The sequence below is a fragment of the Bufo gargarizans genome, unplaced genomic scaffold (genome assembly GCF_014858855.1).
Source record: "Bufo gargarizans isolate SCDJY-AF-19 unplaced genomic scaffold, ASM1485885v1 original_scaffold_1069_pilon, whole genome shotgun sequence".
NCBI lineage: Eukaryota > Metazoa > Chordata > Amphibia > Anura > Bufonidae > Bufo > Bufo gargarizans.
The window spans coordinates 323,047-345,164 of record NW_025334223.1 but is presented as its reverse complement, the minus strand read 5'-3'; positions in this window follow the sequence as shown (position 1 = coordinate 345,164).

The following is a 22,118-nucleotide window of genomic DNA, read 5'->3' as shown; positions in this document are numbered from 1 at the left end:
TCCCTGGAATACCCCGATAAATCCTGTAAAAAAGGCTAATGGCACATGGAGGCTGGTACAGGATCTAAGGAAGGTAAACAAGGCAATTATCCCACTCCCCCCTTGGTGGCAGATCTTACAGCTGTGTTTGGGGCCATTCCTGCGGGATCCAAATACTACACTGTAGTTGACCTCAGTAATGCGTTCTTTTCCATACCAGTGGCTTGGGATGCACAAAGTCTTTTTGCTTTTCAGTGGGCTGATGATGGTCAGGTGACTTGGACCCGTCTCCCACAAGGTTTTGGGGATAGTCCAGCAGCCTTTTCTATTGTGTTAAAGGCTACATTGGAAGATTGGGAACCAAAGAGGGGATCCACCTTAATACAGTACACAGATGACCTTTTACTCTCCAATTCGGAGTTAGAAGCCTGCGAAATAGATTCACGGAGTTTATTAGACCACTTGGCAAGCAAAGGACACCTGGCCTCGAAGAAGAAAATCCAATATGCAAGTACCCAGGTAGAGTATCTGGGGTGCATAATAGAGGCAGGAGAGAGAAAGATCTCACCCGCTAGAGTCAAGGCAGTGACCTCCCTAAGCAGGCCAAGGGACAAAGCTACAATGCTGTCCTTTCTAGGGTCAATAGTGTATTGTAGGCAGTGGATTCCCGATTGCTCCCATTGGGATTCAATCCTAAGAAAAACTACACTCACAGAAGCACCAAAGGTAGTGGAATGGACAGAGGACAGAGTAGAAGCCTTTGAGAGATTGATTCGGTCCCTGACCCAAGCCCCAGCCTTGGCCCTGGCAGATTATGGAAAGCCATTCCAATTATACTGTGTAGTATCGGGAGAAACCTATGCAGCGGTTTTGACACAGACACATGGGGGAAGAAACAGGCCAGTTTCATACCTATCGAGAAAATTACCTCCTGTGGTTCTTGGAATGCCTCACTGTCTCCAAGCATTAGCAGCCGCGGCTATGTCAGTAAAGGATGCTACTAAGATAGTCCATGGAAATGTAATGGAACTTTTCACCACTCATACGGTCTTGTCCCTCCTTCAAAACATGACCACACAACACATGACAGCTCAGAGACTGTCCGGATATGAGACCATATTACTCAGTACGGCAAACCTGGTGATAAAGACATGTCCAGACACCTCACCAGTGATAAGATTTTTGCATACACTTTTGAGACTTAAGCATGAAGGTTCTGACGAACAAGTAGACCCAATACCTGAACACAGATGTGATGAAATGATCTTGTCATGCACAACACCTAGGGCAGATTTAAAGGACACACCACAGACTGACAGTATAGATGTTTTTGTGGATGGATCATGCACAAGACCAGATGATAGGACGTACCAAACAGGTTATGCAGTAGTCATGCTCCCAAATCAAGTGATAGAAGCTGAGCCAATTGTCACAACTTCGGCACAACAAGCTGAGCTGGTAGCGCTCACAAGAGCCTGTGAAATATTCGCAGGACACAAAGTGAATATTTATACTGACAGTAGCTATGCATTTGGAACAGTGCATGATTATGCATTAATATGGAAAAATAGGGGATATATCTCAGCAGACGGGAAGAAGGTAGCAAATCAGAAATACATAGATCACTTGCTACATGCAATTCAGTTGCCAGAAGCTATAAGTGTGATAAAAGTGAAAGGACACTCTACAAAAGGAGATTATCAAGCTATGGGAAACAACCTAGCAGACAGGGCAGTGAAAATGGCAGCCAAGAGAGACACCAGAAGGGAAAGTAAGTTATTATTCATGACAGATTTTGAAAGTGAAAACTGGGTGTCAGTAGTATATCAACTTCAGAAGCAGTCTACCAGTGAGGACATCAAGTACTGGAAATCTCAGGGACTGCAGATGACAGGTACAGGTATGTGGACAAAAGATCGGATATTGGGGGTTCCTACTGCATCAGCACCGCTTCTAATATCCTATCTTCATGGTCCTGGACATTTGGGAAAACAATACATATCAGAGCATTACAAGTCACTGTTCTGTACACACCAATTGCAGAAATTGATAGACTGGTCGACTCATGCATGACTTGTGCACAGAACAATGTTCAAGGAAAAGCACACGGAAGACATGGGAATCTACCACCCCCTACAGGCCCTCTGCAAGATTTGCAGATGGATTACACACACATGCCAAAGCAACCCGGGAATATAAGATATCTCCTTGTAATAGTCTGTAGGTTCTCCGGATGGTGTGTAGCCATACCTACTTCAGGAGAAACAGCTGGTGTGACAGCTAGGGCATTGATAAATCAATAGATTTCACTGTATGGACTCCCTCGGGTAATTCATTCAGATCAGGGACCTGCTTTCCAGTCCAAACTAATACAAGAACTGATGAAGATTCTGGGTTTCCAGTGGAAGCTCAATATAGCCTATCACCCACAAAGCGCAGGAGTCGTGGAAAGAATGAACAGAACCATTAAGGATAGGTTAAAAAAGGCTACTTCAGGAACATTGAAAGATTGGCTGAAATTTCTACCCGCCATTCTCTACCAAATAATAACGACACCAAACAAACAGACAGGGTTGTCACCTTATGAAGTGTTATTCGGTAGACCCCCTAATACCCGTGAGGAACCAGATATTGACAGTAACATTTTTGCCTTGCATTTTTGCCTTTATGTTCAGGGAGTATACCAATGAACTAGAGACTGAGGACTTGAAAGATCAAAACTTTCCTGAACCGTTTAGTAAGCAGATGGTTCAGAGAATGAAACTGTCAGATGGTGGAAGACAATGGATAAATCCTTTCTTTTTCCGGAGGGTACTGACATGGGATGACAGGAGCAGGGTTGTCAAGGAAAAACCCCCTAAAAGAAAACTCCCCAGACCACCCCAATCTCCTTGTTCCACAACATCTTTCTCTGAAGAAATAGAGGGAAAGGAAACTCATACTGTTGATATAGACATTGAAACAAAAAAAAGTCGCAGGATCGGGATCACTAAGTGTCCCTCATCCCTGTTATACTGTTTGGTAATTATATGTATCCTCGCAATTCTCTATAGTATAGTAGTGATAACCATGAAAGCATTTATGACACACACACCGATACCAGTGAATGAAACCTTACATGAGAGAACAAAAAGATCTGCATCTAATTTTAATAGCTCCAATTATAAAAAAGAGAAAATCGCCTGTTGTACTAGAGGAGGAAATAAATTGTCACAATTAGGGATGAGCGAACTCGAACTGTATAGTTCGGGTTCGTACCGAATTTTGGGGTGTCCGTGACACGGACCCGAACCCGGACATTTTCGTAAAAGTCCGGGTTCGGGTTCGGTGTTCGTCGCTTTCTTCGCGCTTTTGTGACGCTTTCTTGGCGCTTTTGAAAGGCAACAAGCGTCATACTACTTGCCCCAAGAGGCCATCACAGCCATGCCTACTATTGGCATGGCTGTGATTGGCCAGAGCACCATGTGACCCAGCCTCTATTTAAGCTGGAGTCACATAGCGCCGCCCGTCACTCTGCTCTGATTAGCGTAGGGAGAGGTTGCGGCTGCGACAGTAGGGCGAGATTAGGCAGATTAACTCCTCCAAAGGACTTGATTAACTGATCGATCTGCAGCTGTGGATCATTGAGCTGCTGATCCTCAATTGCTCACTGTTTTTAGGCTGCCCAGACCGTTTGTCAGTCACATTTTTCTGGGGTGATCGGCGGCCATTTTGTGTCTTGTGGTGCGCCAGCACAAGCTGCGACCAAGTGCATTTAACCCTCAATGGTGTGGTTGTTTTTTGGCTAAAGCCTACATCTGGGTGAAGCTGTCACACCAAGTGCATTTAACCAGCAATAGTCTGTTTATTTTTTGGCCATATACTACATCAGGGGCAAGCTGCGCCTGTCACCAAGTGCATTTAACCCTCAATGGTGCGTTTGTTTTTTGGCTAAAGCCTACATCAGGGTGAAGCTGTCACACCAAGTGCATTTAACCAGCAATAGTCTGTTTATTTTTTGGCCATATACTACATCAGGGGCAAGCTGCGCCCGTCACCAAGTGCATTTAACCCTCAGTAGTGTGGTTGGTCAAGCTATCACACCAAGTGCATTTAACCAGCAATAGTCTGTTCATTTTTTGGCCATATACTAAATCAGGGGCAAGCTGCGCCCGTCACCAAGTGCATTTAACCAGCAATAGTCTGTTCATTTTTTGGCCATATACTACATCAGGGGCAAGCTGCGCCCGTCACCAAGTGCATTTAACCCTCAGTAGTGTGGTTGGTCAAGCTGTGACACCAAGTGCATTTAACCAGCAATAGTCTGTTCATTTTTTGGCCATATACTACATCAGGGGCAAGCTGCGCCCATCACCAAGTGCATTTAACCAGCAATAGTGTGGTTATTTTTTGGCCATATCCCAGTCTAATTCTGTCACTAAATCCATACCGGTCACCCAGCGCCTAAATACTAGGCCTCAAATTTATATCCCGCTAAATCTCTCGTTACCGCTGTCCTGTTGTGGCTGGGAAAGTTATTTAGTGTCCGTCAAAGCACATTTTTTGTTCTGGGTTGAAATACAATTCCCAATTTAGCAATTTAAAAATTTAGTGGTTTCTGCTGTATCAGAGCTATTTGAAATCTATCCCTAAAAGGGTATATAATATTCAAGGTGCACATAGGGTCATTCAGAATAACTTCACACACCCGCTACTGTGCATTTCCAAGTCTAATTCTGTCACTAAACCCATACCTGTCACCCAGCGCCTAAATACTAGGCCTCAAATTTATATTCTGCTAAATCTCTCGTTAACGCTGTCCTGTTGTGGCTGGGAAAGTTATTTAGTGTCCGTCAAAGCACATTTTTTGTTCTGGGTTGAAATACAATTCCCAATTTAGCAATTTCATAATTTAGTGGTTTCTGCTATATCAGAGCTATTTGAAATCTATCCCTAAAAGGGTATATAATATTCAAGGTGCACATTGGGTCATTCAGAATAACTTCACACACACCCGCTACTGTGTATTTCCAAGTCTAATTCTGTCACTAAACCCATACCTGTCACCCAGCGCCTAAATACTAGGCCTCAAATTCATATCCAGCTAAATCTGTCCTTAGTGCTGTAGCTGGGCGAGTTATTTAGTGTCCGTTCAAGCACATTTCTTGTTCTGGGTTGAAATACAATTCCCAATTTAGCAATTTCATAATTTAGTGGTTTCTGCTATATCAGAGCTATTTGAAATCTATCCCTAAAAGGGTATATAATATTCAAGGTGCACATTGGGTCATTCAGAATAACTTCACACACACCCGCTACTGTGTATTTCCAAGTCTAATTCTGTCACTAAACCCATACCTGTCACCCAGCGCCTAAATACTAGGCCTCAAATTTATATCCAGCTAAATCTGCCCTTAGTGCTGTAGCTGGGCGAGTTATTTAGTGTCCGTTCAAGCACATTTCTTGTTCTGGGTTGAAATACAATTCCCAATTTAGCAATTTCATAATTTAGTGGTTTCTGCTATATCAGAGCTATTTGAAATCTATCCCTAAAAGGGTATATAATATTCAAGGTGCACATAGGGTCATTCAGAATAACTTCACACACACGCTTCTGTGCATTTCCAAGTCTAATTCTGTCACTAAATCCATACCGGTCACCCAGCGCCTAAATACTAGGCCTCAAATTTATATCCCGCTGAATTTGAATACAATACATTGGGCCAAATAATATATTTGTTGTTGTGGTGAACCATAACAATGAGAAAAACATCTAGTAAGGGACGCGGACGTGGACATGGTCGTGGTGGTGTTAGTGGACCCTCTGGTGCTGGGAGAGGACGTGGCCGTTCTGCCACATCCACACGTCCTAGTGTACCAACTACCTCAGGTCCCAGTAGCCGCCAGAATTTACAGCGATATATGGTGGGGCCCAATGCCGTTCTAAGGATGGTAAGGCCTGAGCAGGTACAGGCATTAGTCAATTGGGTGGCCGACAGTGGATCCAGCACGTTCACATTATCTCCCACCCAGTCTTCTGCAGAAAGCGCACAGATGGCGCCTGAAAACCAACCCCATCAGTCTGTCACATCACCCCCATGCATACCAGGGAAACTGTCTCAGCCTCAAGTTATGCAGCAGTCTCTTATGCTGTTTGAAGACTCCGCTGGCAGGGTTTCCCAAGGGCATCCACCTAGCCCTTCCCCAGCGGTGAAAGACATAGAATGCACTGACGCACAACCACTTATGTTTCCTGATGATGAGGACATGGGAATACCACCTCAGCATGTCTCTGATGATGACGAAACACAGGTGCCAACTGCTGCGTCTTTCTGCAGTGTGCAGACTGAACAGGAGGTCAGGGATCAAGACTGGGTGGAAGACGATGCAGGGGACGATGAGGTCCTAGACCCCACATGGAATGAAGGTCGTGCCACTGACTTTCACAGTTCGGAGGAAGAGGCAGTGGTGAGACCGAGCCAACAGCGTAGCAAAAGAGGGAGCAGTGGGCAAAAGCAGAACACCCGCCGCCAAGAGACTCCGCCTGCTACTGACCGCCGCCATCTGGGACCGAGCACCCCAAAGGCAGCTTCAAGGAGTTCCCTGGCATGGCACTTCTTCAAACAATGTGCTGACGACAAGACCCGAGTGGTTTGCACGCTGTGCCATCAGAGCCTGAAGCGAGGCATTAACGTTCTGAACCTGAGCACAACCTGCATGACCAGGCACCTGCATGCAAAGCATGAACTGCAGTGGAGTAAACACCTTAAAACCAAGGAAGTCACTCAGGCTCCCCCTGCTACCTCTTCTGCTGCTGCTGCCGCCTCGGCCTATTCTGCTGCTGCCGCCTCGGCCTCTTCCTCCGCCTCTGGAGGAACGTTGGCACCTGCCGCCCAGCAAACAGGGGATGTACCACCAACACCACCACCACCACCTCCGTCACCAAGCGTCTCAACCATGTCACACGCCAGCGTTCAGCTCTCCATCTCACAAACATTTGATAGAAAGCGTAAATTCCCACCTAGCCACCCTCGATCCCTGGCCCTGAATGCCAGCATTTCTAAACTACTGGCCTATGAAATGCTGTCATTTAGGCTGGTGGACACAGACAGCTTCAAACAGCTCATGTCGCTTGCTGTCCCACAGTATGTTGTTCCCAGCCGGCACTACTTCTCCAAGAGAGCCGTGCCTTCCCTGCACAACCAAGTATCCGATAAAATCAAGTGTGCACTGCGCAACGCCATCTGTGGCAAGGTCCACCTAACCACAGATACGTGGACCAGTAAGCACGGCCAGGGACGCTATATCTCCCTAACTGCACACTGGGTAAATGTAGTGGCAGCTGGGCCCCAGGCGGAGAGCTGTTTGGCGCACGTCCTTCCGCCGCCAAGGATCGCAGGGCAACATTCTTTGCCTCCTGTTGCCACCTCCTCCTTCTCGGCTTCCTCCTCCTCTTCTTCCACCTGCTCATCCAGTCAGCCACACACCTTCACCACCAACTTCAGCACAGCCCGGGGTAAACGTCAGCAGGCCATTCTGAAACTCATATGTTTGGGGGACAGGCCCCACACCGCACAGGAGTTGTGGCGGGGTATAGAACAACAGACCGACGAGTGGTTGCTGCCGGTGAGCCTCAAGCCCGGCCTGGTGGTGTGTGATAATGGGCGAAATCTCGTTGCAGCTCTGGGACTAGCCAATTTGACGCACATCCCTTGCTTGGCGCATGTGCTGAATTTGGTGGTGCAGAAGTTCATTCACAACTACCCCGACATGTCAGAGCTGCTGCATAAAGTGCGGGCCGTCTGTTCGCGCTTCCGGCGTTCACATCCTGCTGCTGCTCGCCTGTCTGCGCTACAGCGTAACTTCGGCCTTCCCGCTCACCGCCTCATATGCGACGTGCCCACCAGGTGGAACTCCACCTTGCACATGCTGGACAGACTGTGCGAGCAGCAGCAGGCCATAGTGGAGTTTCAGCTGCAGCACGCACGGGTCAGTCGCACTACAGAACAGCACCACTTCACCACCAATGACTGGGCCTCCATGCGAGACCTGTGTGCCCTGTTGCGCTGTTTCGAGTACTCCACCAACATGGCCAGTGGCGATGACACCGTTATCAGCGTTACAATACCACTTCTATGTCTCCTTGAGAAAACACTTAGGGCGATGATGGAAGAGGAGGTGGCCCAGGAGGAGGAGGAGGAGGAGGAGGAAGAGGGGTCATTTTTAGCACTTTCAGGCCAGTCTCTTCGAAGTGACTCAGAGGGAGGTTTTTGGCAACAGCAGAGGCCAGGTACAAATGTGGCCAGCCAGGGCCCACTACTGGAGGACGAGGAGGACGAGGATGAGGAGGAGGTGGAGGAGGATGAGGATGAAGCATGGTCACAGCGGGGTGGCACCCAACGCAGCTCGGGTCCATCACTGGTGCGTGGCTGGGGGGAAAGGCAGGACGATGACGATACGCCTCCCACAGAGGACAGCTTGTCCTTATCCCTGGGCAGCCTGGCACACATGAGCGACTACATGCTGCAGTGCCTGCGCAACGACAGCAGAGTTGCCCACATTTTAACCTGTGCGGACTACTGGGTTGCCACCCTGCTGGATCCACGCTACAAAGACAATGTGCCCACCTTACTTCCTGCACTGGAGCGTGATAGGAAGATGCGCGAGTACAAGCGCACGTTGGTAGACGCGCTACTGAGAGCATTCCCAAATGTCACAGGGGAACAAGTGGAAGCCCAAGGCCAAGGCAGAGGAGGAGCAAGAGGTCGCCAAGGCAGCTGTGTCACGGCCAGCTCCTCTGAGGGCAGGGTTAGCATGGCAGAGATGTGGAAAACTTTTGTCAACACGCCACAGCTAACTGCACCACCACCTGATACGCAACGTGTTAGCAGGAGGCAACATTTCACTAACATGGTGGAACAGTACGTGTGCACACCCCTCCACGTACTGACTGATGGTTCGGCCCCATTCAACTTCTGGGTCTCTAAATTGTCCACGTGGCCAGAGCTAGCCTTTTATGCCTTGGAGGTGCTGGCCTGCCCGGCAGCCAGCGTTTTGTCTGAACGTGTATTCAGCACGGCAGGGGGCGTCATTACAGACAAACGCAGCCGCCTGTCTACAGCCAATGTGGACAAGCTGACGTTCATAAAAATGAACCAGGCATGGATCCCACAGGACCTGTCCGTCCCTTGTCCAGATTAGAAATTAACTACCTCCCCATAACCATATATTATTGGACTCCAGGGCACTTCCTCATTCAATCCTATTTTTATTTTCATTTTACCATTATATTGCGAGGCTACCCAAAGTTGAATGAACCTCTCCTCTGCCTGTGTGCTAGGCCTAAATATATGCCAATGGACTGTTGCAGTGGTGGCTGACATGAAGCCTGATTCTCTGCTATGACATGCAGACTAATTCTCTGCTGACATGAAGCCAGATTGTCTGTTACGGGACCTCTCTCCTCTGCCTGGGTGCTGGGCCTAAATTTATGACAATGGACTGTTGCAGTGGTGGCTGACGTGAAGCCTGATTCTCTGCTATGACATGCAGACTGATTCTCTGCTGACATGAAGCCAGATTGTCTGTTACGGGACCTCTCTGCTCTGCCTGTGTGCTAGGCCTAAATATATGCCAATGGACTGTTGCAGTGGTGGCTGACGTGAAGCCTCATTCTCTGCTATGACATGCAGACTGATTCTCTGCTGACATGAAGCCAGATTCTCTGTTACGGGACCTCCCTCCTCTGCCTGGGTGCTGGGCCTAAATATATGCCAATGGACTGTTGCAGTGGTGGCTGACGTGAAGCCTCATTCTCTGCTATGACATGCAGACTGATTCTCTGCTGACATGAAGCCAGATTCTCTGTTACGGGACCTCTCTCCTCTGCCTGTGTGTGTGCTGGGCCTAAATATATGCCAATGGACTGTTGCAGTGGTGGCTGACGTGAAGCCTCATTCTCTGCTATGACATGCAGACTGATTCTCTGCTGACATAAAGCCAGATTCTCTGTTACGGGACCTCTCTCCTCTGCCTGGGTGCTGGGCCTAAATATATGACAATGGACTGTTGCATTGGTGGCTGACGTGAAGCCTGATTCTCTGCTATGATATGAAGACTGATTCTCTGCTGACATGAAGCCAGATTGTCTGTTACGGGACCTCTCTCCTCTGCCTGGGTGCCTGGGCCTAAATATATGACAATGGACTGTTACAGTGGTGGCTGACGTGAAGCCTGATTCTCTGCTATGACATGCAGACTGATTCTCTGCTGACATGAAGCCAGATTCTCTGTTACGGGACCTCTCTCCTCTGCCTGTGTGTGTGCTGGGCCTAAATATATGCCAATGGACTGTTGCAGTGGTGGCTGACGTGAAGCCTCATTCTCTGCTATGACATGCAGACTGATTCTCTGCTGACATGAAGCCAGATTCTCTGTTACGGGACCTCTCTCCTCTGCCTGGGTGCTGGGCCTAAATATCTGACAATGGACTGTTGCATTGGTGGCTGACGTGAAGCCTGATTCTCTGCTATGATATGAAGACTGATTCTCTGCTGACATGAAGCCAGATTGTCTGTTACGGGACCTCTCTCCTCTGCCTGGGTGCCTGGGCCTAAATATATGACAATGGACTGTTACAGTGGTGGCTTACGTGAAGCCTGATTCTCTGCTATGACATGCAGACTGATTCTCTGCTGACATGAAGCCAGATTCTCTGTTACGGGACCTCTCTCCTCTGCCTGTGTGTGTGCTGGGCCTAAATATATGCCAATGGACTGTTGCAGTGGTGGCTGACGTGAAGCCTCATTCTCTGCTATGACATGCAGACTGATTCTCTGCTGACATGAAGCCAGATTCTCTGTTACGGGACCTCTCTCCTCTGCCTGTGTGTGTGCTGGGCCTAAATATATGCCAATGGACTGTTGCAGTGGTGGCTGACGTGAAGCCTCATTCTCTGCTATGACATGCAGACTAATTCTCTGCTGACATGAAGACAGATTCTCTGTTACGGGACCTCCCTCCTCTGCCTGGGTGCTGGGCCTAAATATATGCCAATGGACTGTTGCAGTGGTGGCTGACGTGAAGCCTCATTCTCTGCTATGACATGCAGACTAATTCTCTGCTGACATGAAGCCAGATTCTCTGTTACGGGACCTCCCTCCTCTGCCTGGGTGCTGGGCCTAAATATATGCCAATGGACTGTTGCAGTGGTGGCTGACGTGAAGCCTCATTCTCTGCTATGACATGCAGACTAATTCTCTGCTGACATGAAGCCAGATTCTCTGTTACGGGACCTCTCTCCTCTGCCTGGGTGCCGGGGCCTAAATATCTGAGAATGGACTGTTCCAGTGGTGGGTGACGGGAAGCCAGATTCTCTGCTATGGAACCTCTCTCCAATTGATTTTGGTTAATTTTTATTTATTTAATTTTTATTTTAATTCATTTCCCTATCCACATTTGTTTGCAGGGGATTTACCTACATGTTGCTGCCTTTTGCAGCCCTCTAGCTCTTTCCTGGGCTGTTTTACAGCCTTTTTAGTGCCGAAAAGTTCGGGTCCCCATTGACTTCAATGGGGTTCGGGTTCGGGACGAAGTTCGGATCGGGTTCGGATCCCGAACCCGAACATTTCCGGGATGTTCGGCCGAACTTCTCGAACCCGAACATCCAGGTGTTCGCTCAACTCTAGTCACAATCAATGTTGAATAGAATTATAGATTGGCATGAGCAGAAGAAGGAAGGGGTATGTAAAATAGACGCTATAATCGTAATTATCAGGGCGTCCCCAAAGAATACCTCCCTATGTCTATCACCCAATCCAACTGACAGAGCCACTAGGAGGAAAATACAGGAATTAAAAAGACAAGGAACTCAGAAGAAAAGTCTCCTCTCCGAGACAACCTTCAGAGAAAATATAATAGACACACCGTCTTTCCCAAATGATAAGCTAGAACCATTAAACTGGCCAGACCCAAGTAATGTGCCACATCATTTCTTGCTAATGCATGAATTTGGAAAACAACAGTCAGAGGGAAAAGGAGACTGTTGGGTTTGTTCGCACATGCATTCAGGGGAGCACATTTATCCAATGCTAGCAAAGCCTATGCGCCTTCCTTCCCTTATCAACCTAACAGACCTGGAGACAGTACAAATCACAACAACTAACAAACCATTCTTGATACAAGGGTATTCTGAGTCTCCAAACTTTTGTTTTTTAAATGGTCATTATTCTAGGGATATTAAATATTTTGCTAATGCTAGATTCTGTGCAAACACAGACGTTAACTTCACACTGTTGGACATAGAAAGTTATATTACAAAATCAAACAGTGGACATAAAAGGGCTCAATACAGTCGCCATTGCCGATGCTGATGAAAGAATAGAAAGAATGTTTCAGTACAATCTTACAGAATGTCCATCTTATAAGCCCCAGGTCAATCAAGGCCCATTAACTTCTTGGTTGAAGCAAGTAAACAAAACGGACATTAGGTATGGAAGTACTGACCCTATTAACATAGTTCAACGGATGTGTCTAATGGGGCTAAGAAGTGGGCAAAATACCTTCAGTGATGTTCCAGCACCTCGTCTACCAAAGGGCTGGGTAGTGTGTTGTGGATTATGGTGCCATACTACAATCCCTTTTCCTAAAGATCCTAGTTCAAAAGGTTGGTGCACTATGGTCCAACTCTTCCCATACATGAGTGCACAATCGGGAAAAGAAGTACGGATGGGACCAGCCCATGGGGTGCTCATTTTCCATAACACACACAGAAAAAAGAGGGCACTGACGAGCACATGGGAGAAGTTTTACATGAGCATCTTAGGCCCGTCGGGAACTGCAATGGCCCTAGTAAGATTAGATGCCTTCCAAGAATTAGTCGAGGGATGGGTTAATATCACCACAAAAGACCTGGGGATGATAAATGAAGAAATGAGAAAAATAAGGATGGAACAGGAGGTGATTAGGCAGAGACAGGAGAGACTGATGATGGCAGTCACTGGACTGTGTGATCAAACAGAAAACAAACAAATCTGTTGCATTTATTTCTCCAACTTCACCAAAAACACAAAGGACATTGAGGTACCAGATTACTATGATATAATCAACAGTCATCAAGAGGAAAGGGAGAGATTACAAGGGGCATTACACAATATGCCAGGGTCATGGAACCCTTTTGACTTGATAGGAGACTGGACAGGAGGTATCTTTTCCGGAATTTTCAACTTCTTCAGAAAGGCAGGCGTTATTTTGATGACTTTAGTATTCCTACTCCTTATATATTGTTTAATAAAGTTCACAATATGGGGAATGGGAAAGACCTCTCAATTGATAAAGCATAAGAAACCACCAGAAGATTCAGGTGAATATGTCACCCTTAAAAAGAAAAGTGCTCTGAGAAAGATACCGAGACATGGTGTGTGGTATAAGGAGTGATCATATGGAATGGGAATTCCATATGATCAAAGAGGGGATTGTAAGGAATTTATGTCTGTATCCACACACATTCAAATACATGTATTAATTCAGCCTTATATGCTTGTATTAATGTATACAGAGTTCTTTAAAGGAAATATTTTATATTCTTATAACAATAAGTCTAGTAACACAAGCTAGCAGGAAGTGGCTGTCTGAAGCTCAAAACCGCATGGCTAGAAAGAGATATGCATGCTTTGCAAAAGAATGCCACATTTATGATGAAGGTATCTGGAGAGAGAATTGCTGAATGCATGACATCATAGCTGCAGAAACATATATATGCATATATACCTTTTCACACTTATATCGAATATGTGCATTAGACATATATTTTACATTTGCTATAATACTGGTTATATAAGCATCTTGTATATTGACGTTCACCTTTGGTTTAGATAAGTGAAGGATGTTTTATCAGATAAATGTTGGTACAAAATAAACAAAGATGATTCCACGAAATATTTGAACAGACTGAAGGTTGACAAACATGGTGGTTAGATATCTAAATTCTAAGAATTATAAATGCGTCACATATGTACCTTGTTTCTAAGAAATTATCATGACTTTTTTACTTTGGCTGTATAAAGGGGAAATTGATCAATTCGTTACCTGATTGGATTAAACGAAGGGGAGGTCGGGATGTTAATTTGCGGTTTGCATCTATAAATTGTCCACGATTTCAAAATAAAGGGGCAGCCATTTTAAACCTATCAACGTGTATTGGTCTTCAGTGGTTGTCCGGCCGGTGATTCACACACAGACAAACCAGGGGCCCTTTCAGAAACCTTCCAAAAATTTCCCCATTCTAGAAACTACACCCCTTAAGGTATTCAAAACAGTTTTTTTAAACTTTATTAACCCTTTAGGTCTTCCACAAGAGTTAATGGCAGATTGAGAAACAATTTCGAAATTTCTATTTTTGGGAAAATTTTCCAATATAATCAATTTTTTCCAGGAGTAAAACAAGGGTTAACTGCCAAACAAAACTCAAAATGGGTTTCCCTGATTCTGTAGTTTGCAGAAACACCCCATATGTGGTCGTAAACTACTGTTTGGCCGAACGGGAGCACATAGAAGGAGGGGAACACCATATGGGTTTTGGAAGGCAGATTTTGCAGGACTGTTTATACCATGTCCCATTTCAAGCCCCCTGTTGCACCCCTAGAATAGAAATTTCAAAAAAGTGACTCCATCTAAGAAAGTACACCCCTCAAGGTATTCAAAACTGGGTTTACAAACTTTGTTAACCCTTTAGGTGTTCCACAAGAGTTAATGGCAGATGGAGAAACAATTTTGAAATTTCTATTTTTTGGAAAATTTTCCAATTTAACCCTTACTTTATTATTGGAAAAAATGGGTTGCCCTGATTCTGTAGTTTGCAGAAACACCCCATATGTGGTCGTAAACTACTATTTGGCTAAACGGCAGGACATAGAAGAAGAGGAACGTCATATGGTTTTTCGAAGGCAGATTTTGCTGGACTGGTTTATTTACACCATGTACCCTTTCAAGCCCCCTGATGCACCCCTAGAGTTGAAACTCCATAAAAGTGACCCCATCTAGGAAACTACGGGATAAGGTGGTTGTTGTTTTGGGACTATTTTAGGGGTAAATATGATTTTTGGTTGCTCTATATTACTCTTTTTTGAGGCAATGTAACAAAAAAATTTAATTCTAAAATTGTTTCTACATTCGCTATTTAGTTTTGTGGAACACCTAAAGGGTTAACATAGTTTGTAAAGTAACTTTTGAATACCTTGAGGGGTGTAGTTTCTTAGATGGGGTCACTTTTTTGGAGTTTCTAGTCTAGGCTACATCAGGGGGGCTTCTAATGGGACATGGTGTAAAAATAAAAACTGTCCATCAAAATCTGCCTTCCAGAAACCGTATGGAGTTCCCTTCGTTCTATGCCCTGCCGTGCGGCTATATAGCCATTTACGACCACATATGGGGTGTTTCTGCAAACTACAGAATCGGGGCAATAAATATTTAGTTTTGTTTGGCTGTTAACCCTTGCTTTATTACCGGCAAAATGGATTCAAATTAAAATTTTGCCCAAAAATGGGTGTTTTGGCACCGTTTTTATTTTATATTTTTAACAACGTTCATCCGAGGCGTTTGGTCAAAAGTTATTTTTATAGCGACAAGTTTTACGCACGCGACGATGCCCAATATGTATGGCTCTCAGACTTTGGAGACACTAAGCAGGCATCCTAAAACTGTGGCCCTCCAGATGTTGTAAAACTACAATTCCCACCATGCCCTGCTGATGGCTGTAGGTTGTCTGGGCATGCTGGGAGTTATAGTTTTACAACATCTGGAGGGCCGCAGTTTGAGGATGGTTGCACTAAAACTAAAAATTTTTGGGGAAAGAAAAATTGTTTCCGTGTCTCCAAAGTCTGAGAGCCATAGTTTATTATGTTCTCTAGTGGACTGTTGGGGATTATAAAAATGTAGTACTCCATCGAAGTGTGATACTCCCTGAAGCAATCGATAACGCAGAGGTCCGGATGATCGGGGCACGTGTCGCACTGAGTGGTGGTGTCCTTCCGTATCCCCCTCCTGCGACACACTGCACTTTTTTTGGGTTCGTCCCTTCTTTCCAGTATGGGGGACCACACCTGGAAAGTGTTGGCCAGGGACGATCCGGGCGCCTCCAATTCCCGAGGTACTCCAGCCTGCTCTTTCCCGGTCCGAAAAGATCAGGGCCTTGAGGACTGCCTCTGTGCTGCCAGCGCTTTGGGATAGTACAAAAGAGTTGTACATGGCAACCTGTACCAAGTAGACCGCATTTTTTTTGTACCATGCCCGGGTTTTGCGCATGGTGTTATATGGCTTGAGGACTTGATCAGAGAGATCAACTCCTCCCATATACCGATTGTAGTCGACGATACAATCGGGCTTGAGGACCGTTGCCGTGGTACCTCGCACAGAGACTGGAGTGGTGCTGTTACCGTGGATTGTGGACAGCATAAAGACATCCCTCTTGTCCTTATACCTGACCAGCAACAGGTTTCCACTGGTAAGTGCACGGGTCTCACCCCTGGGGATAGGTACCTGGAGGGGGTAGGCAGGGAGGCCGCGTTGATTTTTCCGCACGGTCCCACAAGCGAACGTGGATCTGGCGGCAAGGGACCTGAACAAGGGAATGCTGGTATAAAAGTTATCCACGTACAAGTGGTAACTGTTATCCAGCAGTGGGTACATAAGGTCCCACACGAGTTTCCCGCTAACACCCAGAGTGGGGGGACATTCTGGGGGTTGAATACGGGAATCTCACCCCTCGTACACCTGAAATTTGTAAGTGTACCCTGAGGTACTCTCACAAATTTTGTATAGCTTCACGCCATACCTCGCCCGCTTTGTGGAAATATATTGGCGGAAACTGAGTCTCCCCTTGAACGCAACGAGAGACTCATTAACCGCGACCTCCCTTCCAGGTACGTAGGCCTGCTGAAATTTGGCCCCAAAGTGATCGATGACCGGCCGTATCTTATACAGCTGCTCATAGGCAGGATCACCTCAGGGTGGACATGCTGCATTATCGGAATAATGCAGACATTTCCGGATGGCCTCAAACCGGGGACGTGTCATTACCATACTGTACAGTGGGGTCTGGTATAGGACGTCCCCACTCCTGTATTGCCTGACACTGGGTTTTTGGACTAGACCCATATGCAGCACGAGGCCCCAAAATGTCCTCATCTCGGCTGCACTGACCGGCGTCCAGCCACCGGGTCTAACCAAAAATGAGCCTGGGTTTTGAGCGACGAACTGTTGGGCGTACAGATTTGTCTGCTCCACCATCAGATTCACCAGTGGGTTACTGAAAAAAAAACTAAAATAGTCAATTTCAGTAAACCTCACTGTGGGAATCTGGATTCCAGGATTGCCAGCAAAATCCGGAATCTCAGGCTCAAAGTCCACTGGGGGACACCAGCTAAGTTCATCAGCAGGGGGCTCCGGTGAACTTATTTGGTGGGCCGGGAAACCAGTACGAACCCCAGGGCGGCTCGTACTAGGGTGGGCCACAGGATCCCTAGCATGTGGGGCCCCTGTCTCCGCCGCCTTGGTGGCTCATCGTCATCCGATGATGATGAGGAGGATGCGGATGATAAAAGGAATGTGGGGTCATCCTCATCCTCACTGGGGCTCTCAGAGTCGAAGGCAATCTGGGCATATGCCTCCTCGGCCGAGAACACCCGGCGGGCCATGGGTGTGTATGCGTGCGTGTGTGGCAAACTTTATTATATGTGCGTGTGTGTGGGGGCAACGGGTGTTCGCGTACTAAAAAAGGCAAGAAAAAAAGGGCAAGTGTTAGAAAAAAAAAATATTAAACCTTGCTGATCAGCGGTACAACGGCTGGTAGGGGGGGCAAGTGGCAGGGGGGGGCTGGGGTCTGATAGATGGATCAAAGAAAGTTTGGAATAAAAGTGCTTTTTTTTTTTCCTAACTAACTTTTCCCTTCTTTCCTTGACTAACGGTGCTTCTCCCTCACTGACCCTAACCTACCTGGGTGGCGATGGGTGCAGGAGGGTGATGGATGGCGATTAGGGGGACACAGGAGCTGGTGCTGGACGATGCTGCCGGGTGCTTGTGCAGAACAGGAAGAGGAGGGGAGAGAGGAGCGCAGGAAGTTTGGTGAGCGCAGGAAGCACCAGGGCCAGCACCGCCTCTCCAAATCTTCGGACCTGCGGTTTTCTGCGATAGCCGATACGGGGGGGGTCAAATGACCCCCCCCCCCTGCGTTGTTACGGGATGCCGGCTGAATGATTTCAGCCGGCATCCCGTTGCGATTAACCACCGCGGCGCCGGAATCCCGATTTAAAGTTAGGACGTACCGATACGCCCTGAGTCCTTAAGGACTCGGGAAATAGGGCGTACCGATACGCCCTGCGTCCTTAAGGGGTTAAATGTTTAAAAAAAACCTGTACCATCATGTTCATGTTACTGAACTAGCTGCTGCGGCCGGAGGAGGAGATCGTGGCTGGCCCTGTCAATCAACACGACGAGGGGGCTTTTTTTTGCGGCGGCTACCAGCAAGTAGACGCCCTACTTGCTGGTAGAGACTAGAGTTGAGCGAACACCTGGATGTTCGGGTTCGAGAAGTTCGGCCGAACATCCCGGAAATGTTCGGGTTCGGGATCCGAACCCGATCCGAACTTCGTCCCGAACCTGAACCCCATTGAAGTCAATGGGGACCCGAACTTTTCGGCACTAAAAAGGCTGTAAAACAGCCCAGGAAAGAGCTAGAGGGCTGCAAAAGGCAGCAACATGTAGGTAAATCCCCTGCAAACAAATGTGGATAGGGAAATGAATTAAAATAAAAATTAAATAAATAAAAATTAACCAAAATCAATTGGAGAGAGGTTCCATAGCAGAGAATCTGGCTTCCCGTCACCCACCACTGGAACAGTCCATTCTCAGATATTTAGGCCCCGGCACCCAGGCAGAGGAGAGAGGTCCCGTAACAGAGAATCTGGCTTCATGTCAGCAGAGAATTAGTCTGCATGTCATAGCAGAGAATGAGGCTTCACGTCAGCCACCACTGCAACAGTCCATTGGCATATATTTAGGCCCAGCACACACACAGGCAGAGGAGAGAGGTCCCGTAACAGAGAATCTGGCTTCATGTCAGCAGAGAATCAGTCTGCATGTCATAGCAGAGAATGAGGCTTCACGTCAGCCACCACTGCAACAGTCCATTGGCATATATTTAGGCCCAGCACACACACAGGCAGAGGAGAGAGGTCCCGTAACAGAGAATCTGGCTTCATGTCAGCAGAGAATCAGTCTGCATGTCATAGCAGAGAATGAGGCTTCACGTCAGCCACCACTGCAACAGTCCATTGGCATATATTTAGGCCCAGCACACACACAGGCAGAGGAGAGAGGTCCCGTAACAGACAATCTGGCTTCATGTCAGCAGAGAATCAGTCTGCATGTCATAGCAGAGAATCAGGCTTCACGTCAGCCACCACTGCAACAGTCCATTGTCATAAATTTAGGCCCAGCACCCAGGCAAAGGAGAGAGGTCCCGTAACAGACAATCTGGCTTCATGTCAGCAGAGAATTAGTCTGCATGTCATAGCAGAGAATCAGGCTTCATGTCAGCCACCACTGCAACAGTCCATTGGCATATATTTAGGCCTAGCACACAGGCAGAGGAGAGGTTCATTCAACTTTGGGTAGCCTCGCAATATAATGGTAAAATGAAAATAAAAATAGGATTGAATGAGGAAGTGCCCTGGAGTCCAATAATATATGGTTATGGGGAGGTAGTTAATGTCTAATCTGGACAAGGGACGGACAGTTCCTGTGGGATCCATGCCTGGTTCATTTTTATGAACGTCAGCTTGTCCACATTGGCTGTAGACAGGCGGCTGCGTTTGTCTGTAATGACGCCCCCTGCCGTGCTGAATACACGTTCAGACAAAACGCTGGCTGCCGGGCAGGCCAGCACCTCCAAGGCATAAAAGGCTAGCTCTGGCCACGTGGACAATTTAGAGACCCAGAAGTTGAATGGGGCCGAACCATCAGTCAGTACGTGGAGGGGTGTGCACACGTACTGTTCCACCATGTTAGTGAAATGTTGCCTCCTGCTAACACGTTGCGTATCAGGTGGTGGTGCAGTTAGCTGTGGCGTGTTGACAAAAGTTTTCCACATCTCTGCCATGCTAACCCTGCCCTCAGAGGAGCTGGCCGTGACACAGCTGCCTTGGCGACCTCTTGCTCCTCCTCTGCCTTGGCCTTGGGCTTCCACTTGTTCCCCTGTGACATTTGGGAATGCTCTCAGTAGCGCGTCTACCAACGTGCGCTTGTACTCGCGCATCTTCCTATCACGCTCCAGTGCAGGAAGTAAGGTGGGCACATTGTCTTTGTAGCGTGGATCCAGCAGGGTGGCAACCCAGTAGTCCGCACAGGTTAAAATGTGGGCAACTCTGCTGTCGTTGCGCAGGCACTGCAGCATGTAGTCGCCCATGTGTGCCAGGCTGCCCAGGGATAAGGACAAGCTGTCCTCTGTGGGAGGCGTATCGTCATCGTCCTGCCTTTCCCCCCAGCCACGCACCAGTGATGGACCCGAGCTGCGTTGGGTGCCACCCCGCTGTGACCATGCTTCATCCTCATCCTCCTCCACCTCCTCCTCATCCTCGTCCTCCTCGTCCTCCAGTAGTGGGCCCTGGCTGGCCACATTTGTACCTGGCCTCTGCTGTTGCCAAAAACCTCCCTCTGAGTCACTTCGAAGAGACTGGCCTGAAAGTGCTAAAAATGACCCCTCTTCCTCCTCCTCCTCCTCCTCCTCCTGGGCCACCTCCTCTTCCATCATCGCCCTAAGTGTTTTCTCAAGGAGACATAGAAGTGGTATTGTAACGCTGATAACGGTGTCATCGCCACTGGCCATGTTGGTGGAGTACTCGAAACAGCGCAACAGGGCACACAGGTCTCGCATGGAGGCCCAGTCATTGGTGGTGAAGTGGTGCTGTTCTGTAGTGCGACTGACCCGTGCGTGCTGCAGCTGAAACTCCACTATGGCCTGCTGCTGCTCGCACAGTCTGTCCAGCATGTGCAAGGTGGAGTTCCACCTGGTGGGCACGTTGCATATGAGGCGGTGAGCGGGAAGGCCGAAGTTACGCTGTAGTGCAGACAGGCGAGCAGCAGCAGGATGTGAACGCCGGAAGCGCGAACAGACGGCCCGCACTTTATGCAGCAGCTCTGACATGTCGGGGTAGTTGTGAATGAACTTCTGCACCACCAAATTCAGCACATGCGCCAAGCAAGGGATGTGCGTCAAATTGGCTAGTCCCAGAGCTGCAACGAGATTTCGCCCATTATCACACACCACCAGGCCGGGCTTGAGGCTCACCGGCAGCAACCACTCGTCGGTCTGTTGTTCTATACCCCGCCACAACTCCTGTGCGGTGTGGGGCCTGTCCCCCAAACATATGAGTTTCAGAATGGCCTGCTGACGTTTACCCCGGGCTGTGCTGAAGTTGGTGGTGAAGGTGTGTGGCTGACTGGATGAGCAGGTGGAAGAAGAGGAGGAGGAAGCCGAGAAGGAGGAGGTGGCAACAGGAGGCAAAGAATGTTGCCCTGCGATCCTTGGCGGCGGAAGGACGTGCGCCAAACAGCTCTCCGCCTGGGGCCCAGCTGCCACTACATTTACCCAGTGTGCAGTTAGGGAGATATAGCGTCCCTGGCCGTGCTTACTGGTCCACGTATCTGTGGTTAGGTGGACCTTGCCACAGATGGCGTTGCGCAGTGCACACTTGATTTTATCGGATACTTGGTTGTGCAGGGAAGGCACGGCTCTCTTGGAGAAGTAGTGCCGGCTGGGAACAACATACTGTGGGACAGCAAGCGACATGAGCTGTTTGAAGCTGTCTGTGTCCACCAGCCTAAATGACAGCATTTCATAGGCCAGTAGTTTAGAAATGCTGGCATTCAGGGCCAGGGATCGAGGGTGGCTAGGTGGGAATTTACGCTTTCTATCAAATGTTTGTGAGATGGAGAGCTGAACGCTGGCGTGTGACATGGTTGAGACGCTTGGTGACGGAGGTGGTGGTGGTGGTGTTGGTGGTACATCCCCTGTTTGCTGGGCGGCAGGTGCCAACGTTCCTCCAGAGGCGGAGGAAGAGGCCGAGGCGGCAGCAGCAGAATAGGCCGAGGCGGCAGCAGCAGAAGAG